At 44.7% G+C, this 18,315-nt stretch overlaps 1 protein-coding gene and 1 long non-coding RNA gene across 2 annotated transcripts in view; both read right to left on the reverse strand.

Annotated features, from left to right (window-relative positions):
• The window catches only part of Slc35f4 (solute carrier family 35 member F4), a 320,519-nt gene extending 305,526 nt beyond the window's left edge, over window positions 1-14,993 (reverse strand). Inside the window, exon 1 of the mRNA XM_063241314.1 lies at window positions 14,853-14,993. The gene's annotated coding sequence lies outside the window, so the exon portion shown is untranslated. The remainder of the gene's footprint in view (window positions 1-14,852) is intronic.
• Window positions 14,994-15,518: 525 nt separating this feature from the next.
• Window positions 15,519-18,011, reverse strand: LOC134474187 (uncharacterized). Its single transcript, XR_010044847.1, has 3 exons — window positions 17,949-18,011; window positions 17,353-17,407; window positions 15,519-16,845 (listed from the first exon to the last, which is right to left on the reverse strand). It is a non-coding gene; the product is annotated as an uncharacterized LOC134474187 (long non-coding RNA).
• Between the last annotated feature and the right edge of the window lie 304 nt (window positions 18,012-18,315).

Genomic DNA, 18,315 nt, shown 5'->3' on the forward strand with positions numbered 1-18,315 from the left:
AGCTAGGTCTCATTCACGAGGAAAGAGGACAGTATGGAGATCTATTTTTGTGTCTGCTCTTCAGTGATGCATTCTGGGTATGGCTAACTATAGGCCTTTGTCTCTGTTCCAAGACTCGCCCACCTCCGTTTGGAAGGGGAAATGCTGTGTGATCAGCCCATCCCCCAGTGCAGTGTAGTCAGCCCATCCCCCAGTTCTCTCAAAATGGACTGCAGAATTTAATGTTGATGACTGAAACACAGATCAGATATTGGCATCCAGAAAAAATTAATAGCCACAACTATGGCACCCTTGCAATAGCAACAAAATCAGCAACAATAATAGTCAAAAACAAACTAGATATTGACATAGCATAAGAACCAATAAAAGCTATCACCATATCACCTCTAACTATAGAAAGAAAATATATAATTATAATATAAACACAAAGACAATCAAACACTGACATGCAGAGAATACCTACTGACAGCTCCCGCTTTCTGTGTCCTTCTGCCCACTCCAAGTCATGGCTCAGTCATTCTTTCGAGTTTCACCTTGTTCCCCAACATGCTGTTCTATTTCCTTTTCAGAGTGTCAGCTGTCACCTTTGCATGTGCCTTGGAATCCAGCAAGTTTCAGCTTCCTCCATCTAGCTTTACAGCCTGCAGGTGTGCGAGCCCCTCCTCCCCACTGAGACGCCCCTGAGTACTCGGCCAGGCTGTGGCAGCTGGCCACACTGACCATGTCCTTGCACGTGTTGGAAGTGGAGGAATGTCAGCAGACACTGAGTCCTGTGTTAGTGTAGCAGCCGAGCAGGGGTTCGTGCAGGTCACTAGACTTAATGCAAGCACTTGTATACTCAGCCTCCTCTGAAAGCCACACCTACCTCGCCTGACTTCTCACCATGGAGGGCAGGACTCCCACGTCCTTCCTAACCCGAGTTTAAACTTCTCATGAAAAATTGCCCTGTAGGACAGAAACAATATAAAAGTGGAAGCAAGGTTTTGTTCTCCACTCTTAGTGGACGCTAGTCACCAAGGGACACTGGCAATAAAGACGCCCTTTTATCCTGCTCTGTGTCTGAGTGGCTTTGTTCAAGACCCTGTGCAGTCCCCTGCTTGAAACTGACATTGAAAACAAAAAGAGCAAGAGACTCGTGACCCATTCTCAAGGGGAAAGACAATCAAGACACACTGAGGAGATGCAGATGTTGAAAACTTCAAATAGACCGTACAGCAGCTGTTTTCACTATCCCCCATGAGGTCAAGGCACTCTTGAACCAAACAAAAAGATAGAAGTCCTCTGTAGAGGAACAGAAAGGGTTTTTTTAATGGAAAGTTCATAACTGAAAACAGGACATGTGAAATTTTAAAACTCACTAGACAGATTCACTAGCAGAGTGGAAAGGACAGGAGGAAAAGTCATTAAATTTAAAAGATGGATCAATAGAAATCCAATCAGAGGAACAGAGGAAAAAAAGACTGAAAAAAATGAATAAAGATACAAAGATCTGTGGGACAACATTGAAACAGTCAACTTTGTTTGTTTGTTTGTTTGGTACTGGGAATCAAACTCAGGATCTTGTGCTTGCAAGGCAGGTGCTGAGCGATAAGTTATACCCCCAAGCTAGCCAATGTTTATAGCATTGAGTCCCTGAAGAACAAGAAATGGATACTGATTCAAAGACAAAAAATGAAAGAATTAATTTCTAGAAGCTTCCAAAAGTTGACAAAATAAGTTTGTCACAATGATATAAGGTAAGTCCTCATTATTCACAGATCCTGTATTTCCAAATTTAAAGTACGTGAATAGTAAGAATTGACTCACTAATGGCCATAAAAATGAATAAGCTATGCATTGTAGCGCAAATGAACCTCGAAAACATTATGTTCAGTGAACAGAGTCAGTCACACAAGATATGTTTCGTTTCATCTATAAGAAACATCCAGAAAATGCAAATCCACTTTGATTACAAATTAGAAGTTGCCATGCCCTGAGGGTAAACTACAGTGAAGAGTGACTGCTATTGGTACTTCTTTCTGGAATGATTAAGATGTTCTAGAAGTATATAATGATATTCGTGAATATAATAAAAGCCACTGCACTCTATACTTTTAGAAAGAGTGAAATATATGGTACATGATTTGAATCCCAATTTTAAAAAGCATAATAATATTCCAATGCACAGTTGTTAGAAAGCCTGAAATTTTAAAACAAAACAAAATTGACGATACCAAGTGCTGATGACGCAGAGGAACTGCACCTCTCATACACTGCTGGCAGGAGCACAAAAGGCTGTGAGCACACCCGAGAACGGTCGGGCAGTTGCTTAAAAATAGCACTGAATATGCGGACCAGCAACCCATCCCTGGGTTTGTCCTAGTGAAAAGAAAAGCTATGTTCACACAAAAACCTACACACGAACGTTTTTAGAGCCTTAATAACCTACGTGTCCTTCAGCTGAGAAAGGAATACTTGCAGCACAGCCATACAGTGAAGCAAAAGGAACTTCTGATTTTGTGACGAAGGGACAAAGCTCAGTACCTTTAGCCGTGAAAAAGGAGGCAGATTCAAAGGCCACACGATTCCACGTACGTGAAATTTTAGACAAGGCAAAACTGGGTGGAAAATAAATGAACAATGGCCAGAGACTAAGTCACGGAAGACTGATCTGCAAAGAGGGCCGTGCGGGCAGGGGAGGTGATCATAAGGTTCTGCACATTGGTCGTGAGGTGATTCTGAGACTCCACCCATTTGTCATCCCTCACATAACAAAAGAACTGTACCACATAAATTAAAAATAAAGCTTGTTAAACTTACCAATGAAAAAGCCTTATAAGTGAGAACATTACTTAACAGATCATTGTTTCCTCTCCATGTGTGGAAGTATCTAATTTTTTAAAAAGCAATGATCTAGGCTGGACCCTTGAGGATAGCAGGGTTGCTGAGTACGCAGGTCTGCCACATCAGGTGACCCAGGAGGACTGGATGAGCGCGAGAGCCAGGATCGGTTCATGTCAAAGGTCCACCAGCCCCACCATCAAGGGGCAGGAGACCGCTCCTCTCGCCATAGAGAGAGGCTTACATCTGTTAGGCAGGGACAGGGACAGGCTCCTTTCCCACAGGCTGGGTTTCTGCAGGGAAACAAAGGCATGTGGGCTGGAGCCACAGGGCAGGAGCAGGGGACACGGGGCCCTGGAGAAAGGACCAGGAGGAAGGAGTGGGACAGGCTGGCAGCACCTACCACCCCTGAGCCCCCCCGTGTGCGGCCAGGGGCCCACACACTCAGAGACGGCTTTCAGCATCTTTATGGGCATGGACAGCTGGTCACGATGCCAGGTTGCTTTATACATACTCTACAACTATTTTCAGTATGTTAAATTACACTTTTTAGATTAAGAAGTGTGAATTGTTTGTTACTTTTTGTTTATGGCTGTTCTTGTAACTGCAACATAACATTTCATTTTTAAAATTTTAAGTTAACTTGAGGAAAATCTCAAGTAATGGCAAAATCATAAAGGTAGTGCATGGCAATTCTCTCTCTCTCTCTCTCTCTCTCTCTCTCTCTCTCTCTCTCTCTCTCTCCCTCTCTCCCCTGTCCCCCTCCCTCCCTCCCTTCCTTCTCTCCTTCCCTTCCTCAACCCCACCCCCCTTTTCTGACCTTTCTGAAATTTTATTTTGAGACGGGATACATTAAGTTGTCCCAGATTGTCCTTAAACTTGTGATCCTCCTACCTCAGCCTCCAGAATAACTGAGATTACAAATATGTGTCACACACCCTGCCAGTACTACTTCCTCTGACAACCAAACTAGCACCTGAGGATAGAAGGCTTCATCCAGGTTACACAAGGTGAAACCGAGGTTCCAAGAGATGAATTCACACATCCAGTTACAGCAACAGTAGAAATTTGATCTCAGGTCTGTCTGATTCAAAATTTCATGGTCCTGCTGAGGAAACCCTGCTGCCCAACATCTTGGTTAGAGTCAGGCTCTGCCACCTACAAGTCCTGGTACCTCAGGCAAATCACTTATCTCTACTGTGCCTGGCTTTCCTTACCTGAAAATGGGGATGGCAGTGACACTCACCTTACACATTCTCAAGGAGGACCTGCTATGCATGGCTTGATAACGTGCCTGTCCCCTGCAAAGTGCTCCAGGCATGGCAGGTGTGACTGCTACTGTCACCGATACTAAGAAGATACCCCCAGATTTTAAAACATGACTGCGGGAATCCTGCTTGTGTTAGGGAAATGAAGTGGGCTGAAGCTGTGCCTTAAAGAGGGCGCTGCAGCTGGATTGAACAGGAGCAAGGCCAACAAACTCAGGCCCAAGAGGGCATGGCCGGGGCACTGCAGCTGGTCGGCCCAGTCAAGTCACCCAACCTGCCTCGGTTTGCTCAGGTGCAAAGAGGGAAGGACACAATCACTATCCCAGGGGAGGCATGACTGAGGTTCCGTATCAGCCGCTTTACCTGGGGTCGCTTTTCTCTCCAAGCGCAACAGCTGTGGCAGTGGAGACTCCTCAGAAGACTTTGCACTGCACCAAGATGCCAGTGCCATGGGCTCTCTGGCCACTCATAGGCACAGCTACCCCTGGCCTGCCGTGACTGCTGCCTGTGAAGCACTGTTGACCTGGAGCCTCACTCAGAGGACATGGGATGAAGGCTCTCCTCCAGCGCTCCTGTCCTGAACATTTCCACTGTCTCCTGGCTTCCCCTCCCCTTTATAGGGGACCCGGTTTTCCGAAATATGTCTAACCTCCAGCATTTGTTAATCTCTCTGTGTCTCTCTTTTCTTCTTATTCCTTGTGGCTGTGGACCAGGGATAATCAGCCCCTTTAAGCTTCATGCTGTCCATAAGAAGAAACCAAGGTGCCTCGGGGTAGGAACAGAGAGGTGGGAGGAATGAGACTGACCACTGAGGCACACCACATGGCCTTGATGCTCCTCAGCACTGACAACACTGGGGAGCCACCTGACTTCTCCGCATGCCCGCAGAGAGTGTGAAAAGTGGAATCTCCCAGGTGGCCGGGTCAGGGTGCAGTGGTGCTCACAGGGCCCAACACAAGCTCTGGCTCCTTCCAGGCACCAACCAGGTGAGTCAGCAGCTTCCAACTCCACGCAGAGGCAAAGGGATGAGATTTTTAAGCTGCTGTCATTTGGGCTGGACTCGTGGTTAGCAGGTCATGGACATCAGTCAGGCTTCCTGGTACCCCACAAATGTCTGCACCAGGGCCATGTACCATGTCTCAGAAAACAATTTGCTTTTAATAGCTCATTGGCTTTCTGGGAGGTGCAAAGTCTCAGCGGAACACTGAGGACATCCGAGGAGGAGAGAGAGCGTTCGTGGCTGACTGCATTGCAGAGCTGAGAGCAGAGCCAGGGAGTGAGCGCGTCCTGCAGAGGCTCAGCCAGCCATGCATGCACTACAGGGGAGCGCATCCCTCAGCTCTTCCTCTCCGCACCCATGCCTGGTGCCACCCTGGACTGCTGCCTTACACCAGTCCTAGCTGTGCTTTATACTTTCAAACTACATGGGATGGATTTTATCTGCTTTAAAAACCTTTCCTGTTGGGGCGGGGGATTTAGCTCAGCAACACAAGCATCTGTCTGGCAAACATAGGGTCATGAGTTTAATCCTTGTAACCAACAAATAAACAAACAAACAAAATCCTTTCCTATGCTTTGAGTTAGAGTTCAAAGCTTTTGCCATCCTCTTACTCTGGTGTACATGGCCTTGGCACATGCTCCCAGGCCCAGAATCTTTCTTGTGCTGAACCCACTGCCCCAGCACCTTTGCCCATGCTGCTCCCTTCATCTGAACTGCTTTGCACACTGCCAGTAGTTCCTTTGCATTCTTCCAGTCCCAGCCATCCATGCCTCACCTGAGGAGTTTCTGTTGCATTCTTCGTGCTCTCTGTAAACTCCTTCACAGCCCTGAGCGGTGTCCGCTTCCGATCAGACTGTCAGTCCTGTGAGAGCAGAGACCTGACTACCCGACACCTGGCCCAAAGTAGATGCTGGATACGTATCTTTAAAGGAATAACTACAAGAATGAGTGAGTTGATCCACTTGCTTATAGAATCACAACTCAGGCCTGCTTAGGCCAAAGTTCATACTTTCAGTAACTATATTTTTATTTGCAGTTTAAAAATTTCTTTGAATCTACTATTTCATCCTCACATTTCAAGATTCTCCAAAGAGAGGAAAAATTACTCTTGCTACTAGGAGAAACATGTTGAACAGACCAAAAGCCCAGGGTTTCAATTAGCTAGCAGTCTGCGGGTTTGTTGGAGAAGCAGAAAAGAGACAGGAAGCAAGCGAACATCACTTTCAAAGGATGTGGCCTGCTCCTGACCAGGTCAGCACCAGGAGGAGCCTGAACTCAAGTTAGTCCCTGGAAAAGGTGAGGGCCAGAGCGGCCGCGCAGTCTCCCCTGGCTCAGACTGAAGTAAAGAAAGGGCTCTTCCCATTCCAGCCCCCTGCGGCTCCTCTGCATTTTTGTGGTGTGCAGGGCGCCCCCTGGTGCTGCGCAGATCACCAGGTGGACGTGTGTAAGCCTCCTGCCCAGAGGATGAAAGGCCTGCTTGATAAGGAAACGTGGGAGCTGCCCAGCAGTGTGTCTTTCCACACCACTAGGGCTCCCAGGAGCAGTTTTAGAAAGCCCTTCCCATCTCTTCTGGCCCCACACTACCCTGCTTGCTATCCTGCTGCTGCAACTTCTGCCAGCCTGCAGCTCAATTCTCCTCCTCCTTCAGTAACCCGAGGGCGCCAGACCTGCAGTGCGCCATGTGCCAGAAGCCAGGGAACAGTGATCGGCAGAGCGTAGTCTTTTTCTCCACTCAGTAAGGAAAAGAGAACATGTGCTTTGCAGTGTGGCCAACAGCTAGGGTGATCCTGGCTGCTGTGTGCCTGAAGGAGAAGAGGAGGGCGGGCACACCCCTCCTTCACCTGCACACTCTCCCTCAGGTGATGGGGATCTGCAGAAGCTCTGACCTCTTCCCAGTTTAGAATTCTGGATGAACTCCTCCTCATGGGTTTTTCTGGCCCCTCCAGAGAGTCAGAGGCTGGGGGATCCCAGAGCTGGTGCAACCTTGGGCAGGTCAGGGGCTCCCTTCTCATGCCCCTGTGCTGGGCCTCGCTGTCTTCTGAGGCCAGCATGATGGGGTCCTATGCACCCATGTAGGGCAGGGAGACATCCTCCAGAGCTGGTCGCTCCTGGCCCCTCAGCACAGCAACATCTTGCAGCAGCCCCTGGGGCTGGAGGCCTCCAAGAGAAAAGGAACAAAGACACAGGCTTAGTACCAGGTCCTTTGGTGCTTCCCTAAACAGCAATGGGCCACCTGACCTCTCATAGCCAGGCAGTCTGGCAGTGTTCACAGGGCCTCCAGCAGACTTGCGACTGCCTAGGTGTGGGGAAGCAGAGCCCAGGTAGGCCCTGTTCTTGGGCTGTGGGATCCCCATTGCTCAACTCCTAGAATTGCCCTATTGAGCAGATTGGCTGCCCAGGAGCCACTGTCCTTGAGCTTTTATTGGGGGAGAGCCTGATCATCCCATTCCACAGGAACAAATCTGTTCCCCAGTAAGCAGGTATCTGACCTCAAGGCTCTAGAGGCGCAGCCCTGGAGGAAAGGGAAGAGCACTGGCCTGGCTGGTGAATGAGGGTGGCAGGGGCATCTGCCACTTGGAAGCATCCACTCCAGCCTCTCACCTCCGGCCCCAGAAGCCACAGAGCAGAGTAGGCTGAAGGAGGCACAGTCTTCCCTGACTGCTTAGGTCTCCGACAGAAAATCTGGGGGCAATACTTCGCACTCTATCAAAAATGTGTCAAGGCCAAAACATGCCACTTGCTTTTCTAAGTAGCCTAAACAAACAAAAACCAAACCTGCAAGTTTATTATGGGAATTAAGGAACTTAATTTGAGTCATTTTTTAGGGAAACAGATGTACCCTGACACATGACGCTAAATGAAATAAATCAGACAAGGAGCCTGGGTTCTGTTACATGAGAAACCCAAAGTATAAATAATCAAAAGAGAAGAATAAAAGATAAAAGATAGGAAAAAGGGAGGGAGACCTTTTGGAGATAGGAAGAAGATCTGGGGATGGAAAAGAGAGGGAGAGAAGGAGAAACAAAGCAGAAAAGATTAAGCTGTGACATGTATAGGTACCAATTCCCCAAGATGAGTGTATTCATTATGAATTGCAAGCAAATACTGATAAAAACCAGAGTAAAAACAAAAGGGAAGGAAGGAAGGAAGGAAGGAAGGAAGGAAGGAAGGAAGGAAGGAAGGAAGGAAGGAAGGAAGGAAAGACAGACCGGGAGGTGATCTTCAAGTTCTTTTCTTTGTGTTTCTGACCTCACCAGATTTCATCTCCTATTTTCCTAGGGAAAGGAGTCTTTATTCCCTGTGGGAGGAAGGGTTTGCACAGAACTCTGCACACTGAGGCACGTGTGAAGGCTGCTGGTGGAAAAGGGAGATCAGACAGAGAGCCACAGGCCACCAGCCATGCTTAGCATGCAGGGTTGTGGCCTGGGAGAAATGAGCATAAGCTATAAAATTAAATAACTGCCAACCAGAAGAATGCATGCAGTTGAGCTTCTGAGCCTCAGGTCAGGTACATTTTAATGAAAAGAAGGAATTTTTAGAAGGAAGAGAAAAGAAAAAATAAATGTATATATTTATGTATCTATATATGATAGTTAAGATAGTTATACTATTAATTTCTATTAGTTCACTGAAAGGAAAGTTTTGTGTTTATTTTGATTGATTTTTCATGCTGATATCTTATAATCTGAGCAACTACTTTGAAGATAACAACACACAATGTATTAGTAATTATTACTCTCCTACTATCTTGTTTTGAAATTTTGTGTCATTATTTTTATTGTTTTTCTCTTTAAAATAAAAACAGAAAAGAATGAATTAAAAAAAAACCACTTCATTGACTATTTTGAGAGCCAGAAGTCTTAGTGGGGACAGAATGTTTAGATGATACAGCAAAGAAAACAAAACCAAGGGTAGGTCCACACATTTAATCACCCTTTTTCTCTTTTTAAAGCATGCACAAAGATGCTTAACTTTGAGGCGCTTTAACTACACATTCCCAAGAAGGAAGGAAGAAAAGAGAAAAGAGAGGGGAGGGTGGAGGGGAGGGGAGGAGAGGAAAGCCAAGCCAAGCCAGGTGGTGATTTCCTCCTGGGCATGTGGGCAGCCTGATTTCCTCCACCCATCATGGTGTGTTTCATTGCCTAACCTCAGGCAGATGAAGAGCAGGTCCAAAGCCACTCTTGCGCCCAGTGTCTGGTGCCCAGATATGTAACTGCCAGTGGAGGCCCTGCTTAGACAGGGAAGAAATTGTACAATATTTCAGGGCAGGTCAGCAACTGGAGAGTCTCTCATACATCTTAAGTGGTACCCAACAAAATGAAAAATGATCGACCCATGATTCATTGTAGAACTACTAAACCAAAGTGCTTTTCAAAATTTAACCCATTAATAAAGTCAAAAATTCTAAAAGAGACCATGTTCACTTATGCAGATTAAGCTTTACTGTGACTCAATGCAGTACAGAAGGAAAATAATTACTTCTACCAAACTACTTATCACCAACAATTTATCCAGAGGAAGGAAAATGTACTACTTTTCTTTTTTGAAGGTAGTAAAATACAACAGAAGAAGATAAACAAAGCCAATTGAGACAATGCAGTGACATTGGTACAGAACTTCACAGCAGATTACAGGGATAACATAATAGGTATCATAGTAGATCTCGTTATCTTCACAATAGCTGTCTAGCCAATTAGGTATAGTAAAATCAAATCAAAGACAGAACATTATAAAACCAATAGAAAGAGAATATTGAATACAGTAAAACAATTAATCATAATGAAACTAAACAGTGAAAACATTTGCTTCAAACAAAAGGCAGCAAGAGCAAATGATGACAGTGGCCTTCTCTGTCCCTTGTATTCTATCCAGACTACACACTCTAAAGGCAAGTAGCACTTACACCCAGGGTGGTGCACCCTCAATCCTACCGAGAATGACGTCAAATCCACCAATGGTCACTTTAATGATCACACACACCAGATCCAGCCACATCTGGGAAGCCCCACATATGGCTGCATGAGGCTCTGGTGGGACGTGTAGACACGAGCCGTAACCTTAGTGTAGTCTTCCAGACCCTGTCCCACGTGTCCACACACCTGTGCTCATGGAGAGCACTCAGAATGCTTGTGGGTTCTGCATAAGCAATGTCATACTGTACACGTTCTTCCACAACTTGAGTTTTTCTTCCTTCAGCCCTTAAGGATTCTTCCTGCAAGTGGCAGGGGTAGCTGTGTGCCACATGCTGCTCAAAATACGGCCGCCTCTCACCTAACCTAACTGCAGAGTAGCCCAGGGAAGGAGGTTCTGTTACCAGCATTTCACAAATGAAAACTGGAACAGAGAGAGAAGCAGGGAAGCAGCGTCCACAGTCACCCAGCTTGGAGTCAAAGCAGAGTTAAAAGCAACACACCCCAAATAACTGAAATTCTCCCTGGCCTCAACGGAGACAAAAAGCCATCGACCTCCACGATCGAACCCTTCGGCTGACAGCGGTGCTTTCCAAGTGTACGCACTGAACTGGTGATCAGCCTTTCCCCTGAGAGGTAAGAGAGCAAGTTGGCAAATATTCAAATTCCAGTTATCATAAAAGTCAAATAAATCTATAATTTTGCATCTTAATGGCATACATTTTAAAATTCATAGTCTGTTCTTTATGAAAGGCAAAGAACTGTAATAAACTCAAGGACTTTGACATAACTTTGAGATCATGAATGCTTATTAAAAATAAAAGGGACATTTATCAGAAATCCATTGTCAAAGCACCACGCCTGACCACAGGATGATTCATGGTATATGGCGGCCTCACTGATCTGTTCTAATTAGCTCAACAAGTGTGAATCCACTTTACAGCAGGAGCATGTCTAAAGGTACTGTCCCTTTGTAAAGTTATTTCACAAGTAAAATAAAACGGCTTAACATACTAAATTAAAACTACAGTGTAAGTTCTTCATCTCCACCAAAGTTACAGAGCTGTTTCCACACACACAGTGACCCTAGAACCAGCCCTGTGACCACTTCATGGTGCACAGCCACACCTGCTGTACTCTTGTCTGCTGTGCAATATTCTTTGTGCTGATGACTACCGCTGTTCATTTGACCGTCACCTGCTGTTGTTGAATCCTTTGCCGCCTACCCTTCCCCAGGCCTCCTGTGCTGTTACATTCCCTCCAGCAGCAGCTGTCAGAGTTCAGTTACCACATCAAAGTCCCTGCCATCGACTGGAACTGATTAAAATGCATACTGTCACATCAGACACCCTGGGAATAGGGCCTGGCAACTGGTATTTCATTTAAGAAGCCTCCAGGGATTCCAATACCCCCTTAAAAGTGAGATCCAGCACATTCGATGTATACATAGAAAACCCCATCTTCAAGTGTTAAAAATTAGACCTCTACGTAGGATCACACGTGGACGTGAAAAGTCAGAAATTCTGGATTGCTGTGGTGGTGGTGGTTTGAGGTAGTTCTTGCTATGTAGCCAGGCTGGTCTTTAACTCACAGTTAAAGGCATGCGTTTACTGCCTCAGCCTCAACTGGGGTTCCAGGAGTGTGCCACCACACATTAAGATTTTAATCTGACTTTTCTAGGAAAGTCTTCTGGAAGTCAGGAATCCATCTTATCTGGAAAACTTGAGACTAGTTTCACAATTTGAATATGCTATATGATAAACCGTAGAGTCTGGAAAATGAATGTGAACCTGAATTGTATGTTCAGAGATTAATATAATGTTGAAGTGGTCCTGAGGGACCTTGACCCAGGGTTGTGTGACATGTAGAGACTAAGCCCACAGTGGCTGGACGTCTTTTCCAGACCCACTGGGCTAGTCAATGGCCATGAGCAACTGAGCCCAGGGCCTCAGACACATCACTCAGTACCAGGCTTCAGCCATCCTATAAGAAAGGCTCTTCCAACTTAGAACTTAGAAAACCTTGACACATCTTACCCTGAGAATGATTCTGGACTGGATGACTATTCTAGAAGGATGTGGCCAAAACCAAATGATTTCAATGTAAAGAAACTAGCCAGGCATTGTGAGACACACCTGTAATCCTGGCACTTAGGCTGAGACAGGAGGATCACTGCAAGCTCAAGGCCAGCCTGGGTTACATAACAAGTTCAAGGCCAGCATAAACTACAAAGTGAGAGCCTGTTTCAAAAAACAACCAAACAAATAAACAATCAGTATAAAGAAATTATCCACCCCCCCCCCACAGTGTCAGGAATCTGCTCAGTAATGCATTGTCTTATAATTTGACGGCTTTTATTTCAAAATGAAATAGTTCATTGATGTTTAATATCATAAAATGTAAAGGAAAATCTTTAACATACCTGCATTCCTAACACATACTTTCCGTTTCTCCCTTTATATACACACCTACATTCACCTAGTTATTCTACAGGACACATGATATTATAGGTTTCTTACTTTAAACAGAATATTTGGTAAACATTCTTCCATGTCTCCACATTGCTGCATAATATTCATAATTAATTTATGGCTCTTTAACAGCCTAGAAGTACTGTAGTGTCAAAATTTATTCAGGTATATTTTAGGGTTTGTAAATGACCTTACCTTTTTTATTATTATTAACAATGCTACGATGAATTTTTCCTTTTTCAGTTTCTTTCCTTTGTTTGTGTGTGCACACATGTAGGGGAGTGTGGAGGACTGAACCCAGGGCCTTCACACTAAGTTATACCCCTGATCTTTTTGTTCCTTTTTTCTCTCTGTCTGTCTGTCTGTCTGTATGTCTGCCTCTCCCCCCCCCCCCGCTTTGAGACAAAATTAGTCAACTTTTCCAGGCTGCCTTCAAATTAGCCGTCCTCCAGCCTCAGCCTCCCAAGCTGCTGAACTTCTTTGTACACCAATTTCCTCTTTTTCTTTTGAATTATTTTCTTTGGATACATTTCAAGGAGCAGACTATGGAATCACTGAGCACATATCTGTTTATAGTTCTTGATTTGAAATACCTAGCTTGCCCCTCAATATTGCAGCAGAATTTTTACTAACACCCCAAAAGAAGTCTCCCACCAAGTGGTCCTTCCAGGAGGAAAAAAAATACTAAAATTAAATCAGGTCTAAAAGAAATTAAGCCTCAAATAAAAAGAAATTATGGATACTAACCTATTCAAATTTGGCCCAAAACACTACCTTGGAATCACACTGTCACTTACACCTTTCCTAGTGCCCCATACAAAGGACCTTCTTGGGAACTGGAGAAAATATGAGTATAAACTGTGTAATAGTTCTTGACTTTGAGAATAGTATGAAAATTAGTAAATTGGTTTTAGAAAATCTTTATTTCCCAAATTTGCCACCTGCAAAATGAGGGTAACACTAGCCCACACTGGAGAAATGAAATTGGGGGATAAATGCTTTCACTTTATAAAAACGAGCCTGTTCGTCACTTTGAAGAACCACTCAAGTCTGATGGGAGGCCATGGAGCCACGTTGGTAGCAAGACAGTGGTGGGATTTGCCGTCTGCCGTCTGTCCGTCTGCTCAGAAAGCCTATGTTATGGGTATCTCAGTTAAGAGACTAAGGAGGATGCGAGATCCCACCAAAGCAGATAAATTAAAACTAACTCATAGCAGGACACAGTCAATTTATAAACCAACTATTTATTTTTAAAAATATGTCTGCCAAGATATTAGAGTGATTTGGCCTATAGATAAAATCTTTCAAGGAAGCTAACTTATAATTAGGAAGAACACTAATTGGTGAGTGCAAATCAGACCTGGGAGCTGGCTCAAAAACTCAGATTTTGGAAAGCATCAGGCTCTGAGGCATCCAACTCAGGTAGTGAGTCATGGCTCTGTCCTCAGTTGCAGCCACCTCCTTAGACAACGCTCAGGTGGCCCTGCCAGTGCTGGCCTAGGAGACTTCCCTCTCCTTGCTGCCTGCTGACCACGCTCCTCCTGAAGGACATGTTCCTTCAGGTATGATAATAGCTCACATCAAATTGCAGTCAGGTTTTGTGGCTCTGGGACAGATTCCATCTCTTTAGGGATGAGGGTGCTCTTATCTGTGATGTGTTGATTGATGGGACCTGCTGAGTTTAATGAGTTGGCAAATTAATGGGTGACCTTGCCTGTCCTTCCATCTGTCCTATAACAACACCACACAGACTAACAACCCCACAGTACTGGCAATCCAGCCTGGCCAGGCTTGATACTTCTGTTACTAAAAGACAGGCCTTTGAAATAGCATAGCCATTATTAGAAGGCACATAAATTCTTCTAAAATAATCTGGTCTCTTTAATAAGATAAACTGTCCTCCTGCAATCTTGCTTGAACTACAAGCTTTCTTAGCAAATCTTTTAATCCATGTTTGTAATTTTAGCTTGACTCAATCTTGTTAGATTTTAAGAGATCCCAAACTAAGTGGATTTAAACCAATGAACTTAGTATTTTGCCCAATGAATTGAAAAAAAGCAAGAATTATAGTGTTAAAAATAGATTCTTACCACCATCATCCCCCTTCTCTGCCACCTTTGCCATCAAAACATCATTCTATTGTAATTATCAAATTGCTGGACAATCAAGTGCTCAGTTTTTCATTTTACTTTCCAGCTCATGCTAGTTAGTAATCTCAGTTCTCTAACTAAAATGTCATTATGTGCAGAATTTAACCCAAGCTCATTTCAGCTATTTATCTTTCAGAATAGCTCACCATTTGTTACAACATGAATGACCCTGAAGGACAGTGTGCTCAGGAAAAGCACGCACAGAGAGACAGACATTGTATGATCTTACTTACACGTAAAATTTGAAAAAGTTCAGCTCCTAGAAGCAGACAGAAGAATGGAGGTTTCCAGAGACTGTGGGTGAGGGAGATGGGATACTTGTTCAAAGAGTACATATTTTCAGTTATAAAATGAACAGGGTCTGGAGAGCCAATGGACAGCAGGACAACTATAATTAGATACTGTGTGTGTACTTGATTTGTTAAGAGAACAGATCTTTCTCACCATGAGAAAAACAACCACATGAAGTAACCAGTGTATTCATTTGACCATGGTGATTATTTGTATGTGTGTGTGTGTGTATATATAGATATATACACACACACACACAACCATCTTGTATACCATAAATATTGTAACTTCTATCTATCAGTAAAGTTTGGTAAAGCTGAAAATTATAGGTATAAAATTAATTAAGAGTTTCAAAGAGACAAAAAGTGGTGTAGTGTTTGTTGGGGGCTGAGGTAGAGGAAAATGGGAGCGCTCACTAATGGATACAAGCTTCTTTAGTGACAACGAAAATATTCTGGAATTGGGTAATGATAAAGGTTGCACAACCTTTTGAATAAATACTAAAATCCACTGAACTGTGGTTAAAATTCACTTTTAAAAGGTAGCTTTCATGTATAAAAATTATACCTCAATAGAAAAAGTAATTGAGAACAACTTGGGTCTTCTCAGAATACTATATTTTCATATTATTCATTTCCCAAAGACAAAAATTACAAGAAGCACAAAGAAAGGAAATTACTCTAGCAATCTTGATTTGACAGTACTTTAAGCTTGGAACAAAGTAGAAAGCAAGTCTACAGTAAAAGATGGAAGCCCATCTCACTTCTCCTGAGAAACTGGCAAGTGACAGTGATCAGGCTGCCAGATCCCTCAAGAAAATGGTGAGGCTGTGTCAGCTCCAGGGAGCGAAGTCAGCACCACTTCCTGGATTACATTATGCCTTCCATGATTCAATGTACAGAAACAATGCAATGTGATCACTGCCACAACCACTGACAGCTGTCTGTCCTTCTAAAAGATGACTCACTCCTGCAAAGGCTAGCCCACTCCGGTGCATAAAGGACACAGAGAGGAATAAGAAGTACATGTCAGGTTTCTGCAGATGTGGTTTGTAAACTGAATTTGTACAAACCAGGCCTTCACTCAAGTACACAAAGCTCAGAAACATATTCAGTGGAGGTAGTGGTGGTGTGATACTTTATCTCAAGCAATGTAAGACTGGACTTATAATAGTATCTTCATCCACATTCTGTTGCTAATGACACAGTGCCATATATGGATAAATTATAAAGCAAAAGGGTTTGTTGCACTCAGGACTGTGACCCAAGGTCCTAGGTGCTGTATCTGGGTGACAGCCTTCTTGCTGGCTGAATCCTGAGGTATAGTACAGGCATCACATGATCAGAGTTGGGTGGGGGGGGCTGGCCAAACTGGCTTTTGCAGCATCCCTGCTCTCCAGATAATCCAATAACCCATTAATCCAGTCGTGATGGGCAGAGCTCTAAGTGTCTTTTAAAATCCCACATAGCCCTGCTTCTTAATGTCTCATTAATAGGATTACATTTCAACAAGAGTTTTGGAGGGTGTGAGCTATCTTCAAACCATACAGAGAGTTTAGGTCTGAGATAAACAGTTTTAAGGAAGACGTGGCTGAGAATAGCTTCCTCCTCTCCGGGTGGAATATAAGGATAGCTGCCTACCTGGAACAAGCTGGTTAGGGAATCACAGGGGTGAGGAACTTTATGGAGTGTAAAGCTTGCTCCCTGCAAGTGTCTGATCTGATTATCTTTGGAACTTCTTAGCACAAGTAAAGTCTCCTTGGCTTTGGAGGCTACTTATGCAAGTTACTCTCAGCACACCGCAGATCACCTCATCCATCTGATTCACTCCCGGATCACAGAGGCGTCCATAGTGAGCCTGCTTGCCACCAGTCAAACCGTGCCAGGAGGAGCGAAGCTGGAGATAGCTGTGCAGATGCCACTGGTGACCAGTCCTCTGAAAAGGAATAGGGCCATCTCTTCACATCTTTCCATTTCCCTACCCGATTTTGCGCACAGACGTTCTCCCTTAATATAGATTGCTTAAATTCGAAGAATTTTAATTATCATTGTCATAGTCAAATTTACTTTGTGCCACTTTAGATCCAATTTATTTAAAACTTGGCAGGCTGTGGTGCTGTAAGCTAAGCCCTGGCAGCTGGTGCCAGGAAGGGACCTTCAGTGCACTCAGAGTACCACCACGTGATGGTCTCCGCCCTCCACTCCTCCTTCCTCCCTTGTCTGGGTCACCTGAGGCCTCTTTCTCCTCAGCTGCTTTCATGCCAGACACTTAGACTAAAAGACTCACATCCTGTCACTAAAAGCCACAGCTGGCCCCAGTCTCTTTCCCTAAGCTTTCTGGAAATGCCAGTCGGCTCCCAACACCCCTGCTCTGCCCTCCTCCCTGTCATTTACTCTCTGCCACACACTTGTGGTCACGGGGCAGTATCGACTGACTCCTTACTGGTTTTCTTGTGAAGATGAAGGCAGGAAACACCTTTTATCTTCCTTCTCCTGCCCTGCAAGAATGAGAAGAAGAACACATATCAATACTTTTGTTTTCGGGGCTGGGGATTTAGCTCAGCGGCATAAGCGCCTGCCTTGCAAGTAGGCAGTCGTGAGTTCGATCCCTGGTACCAATAAAAAGACTAAAAAATACTTTTGTTTTCCCATCATCCTACCTGAGAGTCCCTTCTTAGCATCGTATGACCTCAGACCTCTTAAACAAAGAGGGACTCAGAGTCCTGCACCTACCTCTCATAGTCACTGGGACTTTCAATCAAACGCTAACTCTAAGGAATCATTCGAATGTGAGCTACTGACAGTCCAAGAATTTGGAGCTGGAACGTGAGAGCTGCAAAGCCGGAGCCAGTGAGCTGCTTCTGGTTGTACTGTCTGATTACAAAGACAACCAGTGACTGAGAATGAAGAAGAAGCAACTTGGTGCACAGGCTGGAAGCAGAAAGAATCCAGCACGCCCCGACCCTGACCCTGACCCTGACCCTGACCCTGACCCTGACCCTGACCCTGACCCCTCCCATGTCTCTGACTAAGCTCTACCTGAAGCCTGGCTGCTGTGTACCTTCCGCTTTGGTGAAATACGCCTAAACCCTTCGAGTAACACATGTGCTTTTAAATTGGCTGAAGCTAATTTATATCACCTGCAGCCCCACTGTCCTAAACTGGAAAAGGCTGAAACATGGAAGCCTAGCATCCAGCATCGGGAAAGTGTGGTGGCAGCTTTTACAGGCTACCAGGCCAGAAAATGAGAGTGGGTAGCTGGCTGCCTCCCAAGATGGTTCAAACAGCACACAGGTGAGTACAAATGGGAGCTCCGACCCCCGACAGAGGCTTCCCTTAGAAGGGTGGCCGGGACTCCAGGTGCAGTAGGGGACATCAACAGCCTGGACTCAGGTGGACAATTGTG

The sequence above is a fragment of the Cavia porcellus genome, unplaced genomic scaffold, assembly GCF_034190915.1.
Source record: "Cavia porcellus strain 051 isolate PalLab524CR breed Dunkin Hartley unplaced genomic scaffold, mCavPor4.1 scaffold_31, whole genome shotgun sequence".
Taxonomy (NCBI): domain Eukaryota; kingdom Metazoa; phylum Chordata; class Mammalia; order Rodentia; family Caviidae; genus Cavia; species Cavia porcellus.